The sequence below is a fragment of the Sabethes cyaneus genome, chromosome 3 (genome assembly GCF_943734655.1).
Source record: "Sabethes cyaneus chromosome 3, idSabCyanKW18_F2, whole genome shotgun sequence".
Taxonomy (NCBI): Eukaryota; Metazoa; Arthropoda; class Insecta; order Diptera; family Culicidae; genus Sabethes; species Sabethes cyaneus.
The window spans coordinates 80,347,546-80,361,314 of NC_071355.1; the positions used below are offsets into that span (position 1 = coordinate 80,347,546).

At 38.1% G+C, this 13,769-nt stretch overlaps 1 protein-coding gene across 1 annotated transcript in view; it reads left to right on the forward strand.

Annotated features, from left to right (window-relative positions):
- Positions 1-13,769, forward strand: part of LOC128739774 (uncharacterized) — a 38,436-nt gene that overhangs the window by 15,678 nt on the left and 8,989 nt on the right. The gene's annotated exons all lie outside the window — the stretch shown is intronic.

The following is a 13,769-nucleotide window of genomic DNA, read 5'->3' on the forward strand; positions in this document are numbered from 1 at the left end:
ACTGATTAAACATGCTAGACCAGTACAAACAAATTGTGTTCATGTGCATTGTCTGCATTAGGATATGATGCCATGTTGAGAATGACATTTGAACATTTGACATTTTTAATTTGCATGTCGTGCAAACCAACGGGGTTCAAATTAAAAAGTGTTCAGATTAAAAACGGTCAAACGAACGGGGGTCCACGGTATAAGAACTCAAAGAAATATAGTAATACAAAGACTAAACATCTTCGCAAACACTGGCCAATGGAATGTATCCTCAGTTTTCTGAATTCTGAACAGATATTTATGTTTTCCAGATCGTAAGATTCGGGCTCAACTGCTTATGATATACGTCGTCACAATTTACGTTATCCGCCATTTTTTCGCCCTCCAGCAGCAAGAGCAAATTATGCGTATAATGTGCCAGTAACTAGTATGTGTCGTTTGTTTAATCATTATTCAGATGTCTTTGATTTTAATTTGTCACGTGTAGTCATTAAGAAGTCATTTGTACGTGCACTTTCATTATAAATAATATCTTTGTTAATATTAAGTTGTGTATCACTCAAATCTATCGAAGTGAAAAGCTATGCAATTTCACAGCACCGTTTACGTTCAGGATATCAATTTCGTCTAAGCTCAATTGAATTGCGTTCTGCGCTCGTAAGTTGATCATTCTTATAACAGCCTCTCCCTGCTGAATTACTTAACATCATAACAAACTTACCATTCATGTTGCTGTCTACCGACAGTTGTACCCACAACTTATTCCTGAGATTATTGTTTTTGTACGAATATATTAATTATCTCGTTTAGGCTAGTAGTTTCTTCAGTTTCTTCATCCTGCAAAAAAAGAAAAGAAAATCCTAGAGTAAAATTCCGTACCTGATTATTGTTATTATAATTTATAGCATTTTGTATAAAAATCAGAGGGGTTGTGCACAAGACACGACCGCATAGGTGACGTAGGACCACGTAAGTCTCTTTGTAGCGATAGTAGGATGTATCCATGTATGTAATAATACGATTCTTCATGTACACAACCTACATACGTAACGTTTATCAAAGTAGAAACATTGTATATGTTGAATCCTCAACCGATTTTGGAGTTATATCCATGAATTGATTGAATCTATTGTATTGGCCCGATAACACCGAGCACGCTCGGCATCGGTCCTTGGTTGTTTAGCCGAGTTTTCGGATAGTTGATCCTTTGTGCGCTTTCGGAAATCGCGCACATATTTCGCTGCCATATACTGAGACATTATAATTCTTAGTATTTTATACACTCTAATAAAAGTAGTCACTAATAAAAGTACGAACTGCTAATACTGAACGGGAATTTAGAGAAAGTTTTGTCCCAATTCCTTTTGGATTATGATATCTGTGTCAGGGAATGAATCGAGGACCCAGGGTACACCGTATCAGATTTCAAAATTTAATGTAATTCAATACATTTCATTCTCTATTCTATGGTCAAAGTCAACCGATTTTGGAGCTATATCCATGAATTGATCGAATATATTTTATAAAAACGAAACCAAGCCAGTAACTAAATCAAACAGTAAATAATTTTTTATGATGTTTCTACGTTGAATAGTGCTTTTCCTCGGGTAATCGGTAGACGGTACGCGCGAGTTTTCAGAAAGTTGAAAATTTTGCGCAACTTTTCTGCCGCTTACAAAAGAACACTCATAATAAAGCATTTACAACCTGCAGACGTTTTGGAAGTCGCAGATAGTGATGTCCGTTAATCGTTCAATTAATTCAACTAATGAAATAACAAGAGGAATATTCGACTAATTTTTAATCGAATACTGTCAGCACAAATAGTTAAATTAATCGATAAGTGCAGACAACGCTCACCGATTAATCGGTAATCGAATAATTGAAAATTTCAGACATCACTAGTCGCAGAAAATGTAGCCTGTGACCAGAAAACTTATTTCCGTCATTTGTCGGTCGTCCGCAATGGCGAAAAATTCAACTTTTCCCTCGTTTCCTGTGTTATTATGGTATTAACTGGACAAGAAAATATAATAAACTCTTCAATCGTTGTGTGGCCCTTGAAAGGACCGATTGTTTCATTATCATAACTCCAGCTTGCAATAAACTTGCACTAACGCACTTAACGTAGTTCTCTGTTCGGTAAATTGGAGTATGAACCACCAGCAACAAGCGAACAAAACCGCGAGAGGTGATCGGTTAAAATTATTTGATAAGAAGCGAGCAATTAGATCAATCTAAATTAAATAGAATTAAAATCAGTGAGTGAAAATTCCTCAAATCCTCATGAACATATGTTTCGTTCTTAAAAGAACGGTTTTTCGGCGTGATATGCTGGAAATTTAAAGCCTTCTTTTCCGTCTTCTTGGGCAGCAACAAAACAGTTTGGATGTTCGGAAAGACACTTCTCATAGCAGTGGTGACACGGGACAGCAATTTGTTCAACTCTTCGTTGTTGCGGATGTTGCTGCAAGTGACGATAATTCTGATCGTTTCGTTGTCGCGAGCAGCATATTTCCTGCCAATTCCAGAACTTCAGCAGCCAGATATTCCTTCACGGCAGCGAAACGAGTGCTCCAGCTCCAACACCTCGCTTGGTGATTTTGCATGTCTTCGTTGCCTTATCCGTGGGAAGCAGCAACAGCTGAAGCTACCCAATTTTCGATCGGATTCTATAGGGCGACAATAAATACAATCATAAGGAAGCTTAACCCATAGCTTATATCGTATATATTTCTGTCATTCGTGCTAGGGAAGCACTGACGAGGGAAGGCAAAAATATGAAAATATGTATTAATATTTTTTTAAATGATGGTTTTACAATTGATGAAGGGACGGTAGAGAAAAGAAATGAAAATTTTTGGTGAAGCGGGGAAGAGCGGAAAGGAAAGGAGGGGGAGGGGGATATTGGTAGCTACGCTTGACAAGTAGTCATTTTGACTCCTACCTTTTGTCCAATGCTGGAAGGTGCCATGAGACGAACCAAGCTATTATCTGAGATTATAACCGGATTCGAACCCACAACACCCGCCAGGGCATGTGGTTCGCTGGTACTTGTACCTTTTTGTCAGCTGACTGCATCAAAGGATGAAATCAAAAAAGTATTCCCGAATATTAGTCAAAATTACAGAAACCATGCATGGTTAAGCGAACGACCGATTTTGGCTGCAAAAAAACAAAGACGCGGACAAATTAAACTATATAATTCAAGGCGAAATTGAGAGCCAAATATATTCGTGCAAATCGATGGATTCTGTTACAAACCAAGACGATGTCGTAAACTACCCAACTGAATTTTTAAATTCGTTGTAATTACCTGGATTACCACCATACCATTTAAAACTAAAAATAGGATCAGTAATTAGAATGTTGAGGAATATTAATCAACATCAACTATGTAATGGCAACAGGTTGGTGGTGCAAAAGTTGATGAACAACATTACTGAAGCAACAATACGAAAAGGAAAATATAAAGGAGACAACGTTCTACTTCCACGTATCCCCATGATGCCCATCGATCTGCCGTTTGAATTTAAACGACTGCAGTTTCCAGTTCGTCTCGCGTTTGCGATAACAATTAATAAAGCGCAAGGTCAATTATTGGAAATTTGTGGTATTAACCATGAATATCCATGCTTCTCGCATGGACAGCTATATGTGGCGTATTTACGAATCGGACTACGTAAGGACTACGTCTTACGGCAAGGCTTGGCTGGGTAGGGTGTCATTCCAAAAAATCTTTCTGGAAAAGTGGTCAGGTTTTGAACGCTAATAGCTTAGTGGTTTCCCGATCGATTTTCAATATTTTTGCACCAATCGATCGGAATAAGAATTGACTCAAATGAAGAACGCTATTGTTTCGCAAGTGTACACTATTGAAAAACTGAAAAAATGAAGCATTGTCCAACTAGAAATCCTTGCATTCTGATTGGTCGCAGAAAAGACGTCATCATGGTTTGCACGTGTCTTTTTTGCAAAAAAGTGATAGAAACTCCTCATCTCAATAGGTCGAAAATTCTTTACGGCGCTTAAACCTATTCCAATTTGATATCAGTGCTTGGGAAGTACCTTAAAGTCCAAAACTACCCCGCTTCTTCAACCGATGTTGTCATTTCAGCATTAACCTAATCCAATGTGATGTCCTGAAGGTAAACAATTTTGTTAAAGTATAAAACCATCCCTTTTCTCCAACCGTCTTTAACATTTAAGCTTGAAATTAGTCCAAATTGACGTCCTGAAGATGAAACGTCATCGAAAAGTGAACGGTCTTCCTTTCCTTTTGCCAGATTGTATTCAAACAGGTAGGGGAAATGTGTATAATGTGCCCCCCTAAGAATAAATGGATATATCTCCGTTATACTTCCCCAATTTAACGTTACAACTACGTGTATATGTTGGTATTTAAGCTGACAACCAATTGCAATTATTTATTACATTTAGTATTGTGGAATAAACATGCTAGGAATTATTTAATAAAAGCACCTAAATGTTGTGTTTCTCGTCTGCGCGGGGTAAAATGCCCCACCTGCGGTATAATATGCTCAATGCGGTAATTTGAGTATTTCTACCAGTGACAGACCAACTCTATTTTGTAGAAAGTAAAACTATTTCCTTTGTTTTGCAAAATATCGTTATTTTATGTAAAATAAACCTAGTTTCGGCCTTCTAGTGCACTTTTTCTTTTCTGTATGGGGCACATTATACTGCAGCTGTGGCCTTTTGTACCGGGTAGTTGAATTGCCTAGAATTTGGACGTTGATAATAAATTATTCCCACCATGGTTGCTCTACAATACTAATTGAATTAAATAATGGCAATTGGTTTCAACTTAGATCTGTTTACTTATGTTTATAGCCACATCAAAGGGGGCAAATTGCACCACCGCAAGTGGGGCATATTGGCCTACTTTTACTTATTTGAAAAAATATTGAATGCTAAAGCAAATCAAGCGTTTCATACCGTTATTTTTGGCAGGGATGTCTTTTTGAAGTTTACTTTACGCAATCGAATGGCAACAACCGGTTATTTACAGATTTTGACAAGAAAATAGCTTATGGAAATGACACCAAAAGTTACATCGGATGCTGCTCAAAAACAAATTTATTTTTGTTTTGTTTTTACAGCATGTGACAACTGTCATACTTGCATAGTAGGCTAGTTTGTAACCCGGGGCAGTTGGAACCGGAACGTCATGCAAAAGTGAGCGGATGGCTTAAGCGCCACTCCCGAAAGAGACCATCCACCTTGTTGGGTTTGCCCAGCTAAATGAGACCACTCCTACGGGCGGGTTCAGTTTGTTTCTGACTTTCGGTTCGAAGACGGTTCAACTGTACCGGAAACTACCTCAGCAATCCACCAAAGACTCTAAAAAAAAACTCGGCGGCGTCAGCCGACCATTACTCAAAAAAAAATCTCGGGGTGGCTAAGTAAACCTTACTTGCCGGTTATCATCACAGGGTCTGTTCCTTACCCACTTCCTCATCGAACGCTTTAGGGACCAACAGTGCAGGCTGAAAACTCTGAGTCAGCCCAACCCAAAATATCACAATCGAAAAAGATACTCTTAAAACGGTAACCGAAGGGCAAAATCGTTTAACGAAATAATAACTCAAAAATAGCTTCCTAATAGATTTTTAATTGTAATCTGTTTGTACGTACATAATTTATTCATTGCAGAAAAAGGAAAAAAATTCATACAGTAACGGTTTTTACGGGTCTCGAACCCAGGCCTATCGACTAACCCTAGCGAAATTATGCAATTCACATTAGACTGGTGCCTTAGCTCTCGCGGCTATCCGCTTATCTGTGCTAAGCGTTTGTTTAGGGCCTATCTGCAGTTACAGCTCGTTTCGTGGGGGATTTGAGTGCGTGAGGCAACGGTTACTCAGCGATAGCATCGCTGACCTAGGATTTTGGCATAAAAAAGTACGTTTGTCACTGGGGGTGGTGGTTTCGAACACTCATCACTCAATTTATGAGTTTTAGCAGGGAATTTTCCGAGACATTCAGTGCACTGAACCGGCCGCTCTTAGCGACGCCGGGCGAATATATGCGGAGGGGGAAATTTTGTTCATGCGCATGACAAAAGAATTAAATCGTACTCACTACCATGGTTTTACGTGATACCTCCTGTGAATGCTGCGATCCGCGTGGTATGCTCGGTGTCCCGCGAAGGCGGGAACGTGCTGACCCGAGCGCGGCTTCCAGGTAACGCGCGTGGTTTTTTTGGTGGACGGCGTTCTTCTGGTCGTGGATGACGGATGACCAGGCAATCTTGTCACTAGACGGCGTGGTATAACGACGTGGCTTACAGCTGAACGGGAACGGTCGATGTAGCTCGGATCGATGGCGTCTGCAGAACTTTCTACCTGCACAAAAGATACGGTCGACATCGTAATGTCGGAATTAACCTCACGCACTTGCACTCTTCCTATTTAACGCTGAACAATACCTTTTACAGGAATTCGGATTACCCGATATTCCGACTTGAAAAAATCTGCACTAAACTGCTGCCACTAGACGAATTAACGAGCTAATCTATCTAAAAGAAAAACTATATTGAGAATCACTAACTAAACTATTTTACCCTTACATGTGATACCTTTGGATCACTACGCGGCGCGAAGCAAGAAACTTTAAACCACTGCCGAACTCTTCCACGGTCTAGAACAAAGTGGCAGAGTAACAGTTTGCTGTCCCTCAGATCAGCGAGGCATCGTAAAAATACATCTTAACCGGAACTACGTAATCATTTACGAAAGTCCGTTTTTCCGAAGTTATTTGTTAACGACGGAGACACCGCGAAGCATTCTAAAGTATTGGTTTCTTGCATCCGAAGTTTCGGATCCAACCGAACCGTTTCTCTTTACGCCAGAAACGAACCCGAGTCCTCCTTCTTTCTTTGGGCAAATAGCCGAACAAGGGTTAAATCATCTTGGGGAGGTGCGTACTCGTCGCAACCACCCGCTCCCACATAACTTTCCAACCTATCTCGAGTTCCAGTGGGCGAACAACTCAATGGCACTCAAGCTCTCACATCTACTGAACGTACCAAGGGTGGTACTCTTTCTCTCTTCGACTCAACTAGCCTAATTCTGAGCAGACCATCGAAACGAGGGGCTGCTCGATCTAAATTTACTTAACTAGGTGTAATGCTACAAGTTCCATCAAATACTCTGGTTTCTGGGTGGTTTTGCATTTAGATTTCGCTTGTTTAGCGAAAAACGAAGGGGAGGCACATTGGCCAGGAGGGGGGGGGCACGTTATACACAATTCCCCTACTGCAGGAATTTGTTCGAAACTGTGGTCTTGCATTTGTGCATGTGACGTAAGGCAGAATTCTCAATGCGAGGAAAGTGAGCACTCTCTTATCCGAGAATAGTTTTGAACGTTTCATATGCTGCTTTGCATCAGTTAGTTGCCGGCAATTCTTCACATAGTTTCCATAATATTTTTTGAAACGGTGGTTCTACAATGGATGAAGGGTAGGGGAAAGTAATGAAAAGTTTTTTTGAAATAAAGGGGAAAGAGTGGAAAGGTGAAGGAGGGGGGGGGGGGTTCTTGGTAGCTACGCTTAACGAGTTGTCGTTGGGACTCCTACCTTTTGTCCAATGCTGGAAGGTGCATGGGTCGAACCAAGCTATACTCTGAGATTATAACCGGACGGCTCGGTGTCCGGTACCGGGTGACGGGAATCACTGAGTACAACTTTTATTTTACCGTAGGACTACGTCTTTGTTTACTATACTGAGACTGGGTAGCACTATGTGAAAACGAAAATAGAAGTGTAACGTTTGAATGAAAGATTTCAAATGCTTATAACTTCTATACTACTGAACGAAACATAACTGTTAATATGTCGTTGGAAAGATAAAATGTCCAGCAATTTTATAGTAACATACTTGTAATAATCTTTCATACGCTTAATAGTGAAAATGTATGTAAAAACGAGATCATATTTCGTTAACATGGAAGGCTAGCGGTAATTAGGAATGACAAACGGGAGCAGACCACTGTGATAGCGGCTAGTAAAAGCTTTTCGGTGCAGGATGCAATGAACCGATGCCGATAACCTACATGCCTGTTGCCATCAGAGGTGTGAAATTGTCATAATTTGGTAGACTAAACATTCACTGATGGCGACAACTCTGAAGTAGCCTTCATGTCGAAAATAACAGCCAGTAATAGTTAAACTATGGCTAATAGACTGTGTTTAAATGCTTTCTGATTAGTTCAGTTGTTTTTTCAGTAAGTAGGTACCAGAACCAATAGTACTTGCTTTGGCTTTGATGTTATTTGTAACCAATGGCCCTTTTAAGGGCTACCAACAAATTAAATGAAGGTTAAATAAAATTCTTGGTAATCTGCACTTCGCATTTATAATTGCAAATTGACTTTCTTGTAAAAATCTTTACTTTATCGTACCTAAAACGCTAAATATATACTACTTTTGTGGCGTTCTTTTCAAACTACTGTGTAAAGTGTCGTTAATATAAAACAACAACGACAACTTCAAACTACTAGCTACAACACTGTAAAATTCCCTAAAACAATTTTTGCTGTTGCTGATACATCAAAGATATGTTTTTAACTGAAAGAAAATTCAATTTTTTCTTCAATTATTACTTGATGTTGGAGGCCACCAAGGCTGATTGATGGATGATATTCACATTTATCTTGAAACATTTACTAGGAGCTCGAATGACATGATAATTCTGTGCCTTCTGGGACGGCATTTTGACTAGATCATTCACAAACAATAAACGAACGAAGATCTGAACCTCACGAGCGGTTTCCGTAGCGCATCTGCTTACTGTTTTGATGAGCCAAGCTGGAGGCGATAGATACTTATGAACATACACATGCCTGAAATGCAGTCTGCATTAGATCTTGCTCTAATGATCTGACATAGAGGAATACTTCATCGAGTAAAACATGTATTCAATATGTACAATACAATACAATACAATGTTAACATAGGCCTACGTCACCCTTTCGTACAACCCTTAGGGCTGTAGAGGAGTGTCGTCGTGGTTGGGCCACGTTTTGGAGTTCGCCCATAACTTTCGTTTCAAAAGGAATTTTGGAAATCGAAATACATTGTTGCAAAGGTCTAAGAATAAGGTATATTTCAGGAAAGTTTTGAACTGATTGCTTGAAAAATAAAAAAGTTATAGGCATTTACGTGAAGACAAAAAATGTTGTCATAGTCGGGTCATGTCGTACAGATTGGGCCACCGCAGAAAATCTAAAACATACGTATTGAAATTCTATATAGAGAACATGAAAATAATGAATTCCGTGAACAACGGCTCATATAGGTACAAATACCCTATTTTTAATTGCATTTTTGCGAAATTTTGGCGATCTTGTAAAATCAATACAATCGCCTTTTCCGAAGTGTACAACTACAATGAAAATAACAACCAAAATCTAGGGTTTTATCGTATTAATTTTGCTTTATTTCATCACAGTTCACGTGACTGAGATTCTCTAGTGATTATTGCGCTTCTTCGCTTAAAATTATGGTGGCCCAACCATGACTACTCAAGTGGCCCGACCTTTACAAATAGCGCTTTTCTAGTATTTCACCTTAGCCTTCCCAAGCACCTTACTGGAGGGGATTTGTCTATAGTCTTCGTGTGCAGCACAACACACTTCATACATATTCAAAATTTATCTCGATAATTGCCTTTCATAAATCATTTCTTGAAGAAAAGTTCATTGCGCCTAGAAAACTTTTTTTGTAAGATTTAGTCACTGAGTTCAGTACGGGTGTTTTGAATACACGATTTAAACACACAATATTGTGAAAAGTTAGCTATCACAGAGAGAAGTTTTACAATGGTTGTATCATAGATATCATGAGTTACTAAAACTGTAAAATCGTGATGGCCCGACCATAACAGTGGCCCGGCAATAACGACAATACCCTATACCTTGTTGTTTTTTTTTGTGGAAAAATGAACTTTTGAGGTTGAAAACTATTCAATGAAAGAAATTTTATACATGAAAAACGCAATTTTATGCGACCGAGTAATACTGTAATGCCGATCCGAAATTTAGGCGAAACATAACAATTCGATCGGCGGTAGTTAAAAGCTAACAAATCTCTGTTTTCATGAACGATTCTGACCTATAAAATCACACATGGCAATTTTTTGTCCTTTTTATTGATTTTATCATATTGTCTACTAAGGTGCACCATTTGAACTATGAAAGTCAGAAGTGTCCGGTATTGGGAAGTGTCCGGAGCTGGAGGACTTCCCGCTATAAAAACTGCAAGGTATACAGCCCTAAGGGTTGTAAGAACGGGTGCCGTAGGACTATATCAGATCATTAGATCAAAGACTAATGTAAACTGCATTTCTGGCATATGTATGTTTATAAGAATCTGTGAGTGCCGTTATTCAAGTACATGTTTAAAAGAGAAGAGCGAAATATTCAGATTTAATTCTTCATTGAATGCAATGGTGGCTTTGAAAACACGTGGACGGGGGTTCATAAGTACAACGCCTGCAATCATTGAGACATAGAGATTTATTTTAAAAATCACTTGGGTGCATCATAGACGTTGAAATAGAAATGAATGATCAGCCCATTCATCATTCATTTCTATTCGTTTCATTTCATTGATGATCAGATTATTGTATTGAATATGATTATGGGTAGTTTGACATGTTTCAATAATATTACTTTAACTCGCTTGTGGTCTTTAAAAGGGCTATGGTTACAAATAACATAAAAGCCAAAGCAAATTCATCGCAAATATGACGTGTCATTCGAATATCCTTGTCTTTCGACATGAATGACAACAGGCACATTACTTAGCGGCATCGATTCACTGTCTCTTGCTCCGAGAAGGTTCTACTAGTTTACTTTTACAGTTTACCGCTTGTTACATAGCACTAAATATGGCACATACACAAAAATTTCTGTTTTATTTGTATGAGAGTCCTTATTTTCCTACCACAGGGATGAGGGGCTTCAAACCATCATAAAATAAATTCATACCTCCAAAAACCACATGCCAAATTTGGTTCTTGTTCTAGAGTTATGAAGAAATTTGTATATTATATGTATGGGAGACCCCCTCCTAAAGAGGGGTCTCAATTCACCATAGAAAACAAATCTTCCTACCAGTCGTCGTATGTTCGGATTTCGGCTGGGAGAGGCTGTTAGAGTCAATAGGATCGTAGCACTGACCCCGCACTGTCCTGTATTCTAACAGCTGGCTGCGAAGTCGGTCGTATAAAAATTTGACCTTCTCAAATTTCGATAACGGAATTAGCACCCAGGCTTTGCTTTTTGCTTGATGGGTTCTAAAGTTAAGAAGAAATTTGTATTTCATTTGTATGGGAACCCCCCTCTTAGAAGGGAAGGGGTATCAATACACCATAGAAAAAATTCTTACCTTTAAAAACCCCCACATGCCAAATATGATTCCTTTCGCTTGATTAGTTCTCGAATTATAAGGAAATTTGTATATTATTTGTATGAGAGTCCCCCTTCCTAAAGAGGGGAGGGGTCTCAATTCACCATAGAACAAATTTTTGTCTTCTAAAACCCCTACTTGCTAAATTTAGTTCCATTTGCTTGATTAGTTTACTATACTGGGACAGAGTAGCACTTTGTGAAAACGAAAATAGAAGTGTAACGTTTGAATGAAAGATTTCAAATGCTAATAACTACTAAACTACTGAACGCAACTGAACAATTTATATGTCGTTGGATAGATAAAATGACCAGCAATTTTATAGAGGGGTAAGAGAGCAATATTAAGGAGACCGTAAAAGGGGGGGGGGCTCCTATACAAATGAAACATAAATTTCCTCAAAACTAAAGAACTAATCAAGCAAATGGAACCAAATTTGGCAAGTAGGGGTTTTAGAAGGCAAAAATTTGTTCTATGGTGAATTGAGACCCCTCCCCTCTTTAGGAAGGGGGGCTCCCACACAAATAATATACAAATTTTCTCATAACGCGAGAGCTAATCAAGCAAAAGGAACCAAATTCGGCATGAGGGGGTTTTAGAAGGCAGTATTTTTTTCTATGGTGTACTGAGACCCATCCGTCTTTCAACAAGGGAGGGGGGCCCATATACAAATGAAACACAAATTTCCTCATAACCCAAGATTGAATTACGCAAATGGAACCAAAATTAGCATGTAGGGTATTTGGAGGCAAATTTTAACTTGTGGTTTTAATCGAGCCAAAAAAATATGGGTTTTAAGCATTTTTACTTGAAGTTTAAATGTGAAAACCAAATTTATTTTTGCTTTTAATACATACGTTATTATTTTCCATGCAAATATCTACGAAAAAGAGACAAAAACGAAAGAAATTTTTTTTGGACGATTTTCGGAAATTTCATTGTTTGAATTTCCATTTCTGTTTCGTGCTAGAAGCGTTAACTCAACTCGTACTCTCATTTTTCGACTTTTTCAGACTGTAGAGCCCAAAGACAATTGATTTCATAAATAAATAAACACATATCCTACAAATAATTATTTTGCCCCCCGATTTTTCAAACCAATTTCCCTTCTTGGTGACAGAAATTTTAAAAATAATTTGCAATGGCCTTAGCGATACCCAGACGAGATAAAATTTTTGTTTCTTCAGAAAATAAATTATCCACAACTTTATAGTACAAAATATAGCAAAAGAATAAAAAGTTCAAATTTTTAAAACGAGCTAAAGTGAATCACCCTAGTGACCAAAAGGTAGGTCTATTTTTGTAAATAAAATCTTTTGTATTTAAATCTATAAATAGTTTTCAAGATATTGATTTTTGCTTTTTCGATCATAATGGAACGCTTCAGAGCGTTTATTATTACGGTACATTAAACATTTTTGTGAAAAACATTGGCAAAATGTCAAACTTCGTCGAATTGAACCTGCATTCGTAGTCCTACGTCCGTCGTTCATGTCCATGGGCACAGACGTTCATACTTTTTTTAAGCTAAGTTATCTTTGCAACACTTATTTTGATCAACTACTAATTATTAATTGCTCAAAGTCTGTAAACCCAAAATGTAGTTGTACTATCTTATGTTAATAGAGAATGATGAAATTTAATTATTGGTTACGTCTGTAAAAAATGCCCGTATTCGAATGTACAAATATAGAGCAAACTAGCCTAGCTTTCGGCTGATAAACATTATTGTTATAAGAAAAATATTGTTGGTTTTGTTGATGTTCTTGCGTTAACAGTCAGATTTTTCGTGTAAAAAGCGTTTCTGTTACCACTAGATCGCAGCCGAAAATGCACTGGCTTGTAACCAGTTTTTGAAACGAAGATGATATTCATTTCTGTGTCTATATGATTACTTGTACTTTACTTGTATAACTTTCACGAAAACACGCTTTTTGAATCCACGGCACATAATCCCCATGTAACAGTTGTGTGTGTACAGTGTACCAAGAAAAGAAATTCTAGCTCTATAAGGAAATTTTACCTTATAAATAATAATTGTGACAAATGTCGTCGGAAATTCCCAATAACTTTATACTTTATAACAACCCATTAAAGTTGGGTCAGTTTGTTTGCGATAGTTTTATATTTGTATCCTAGGAAAAACATAATTTCGTCCCAAAAGTCGCTTGGGATGACGATTCTAAACATTGCAATAAATTTACAACTAACTTCATGCAACATAAAACAAGATTAGTCTGTGCACATCTTCCGCTTAGAATAACAGTTATCATTGCTGCAAAAATCTTGAGTGTACTTTATACCAGTACACACAAAGGCACGACCCCCCTGGTCTTATGAGCTA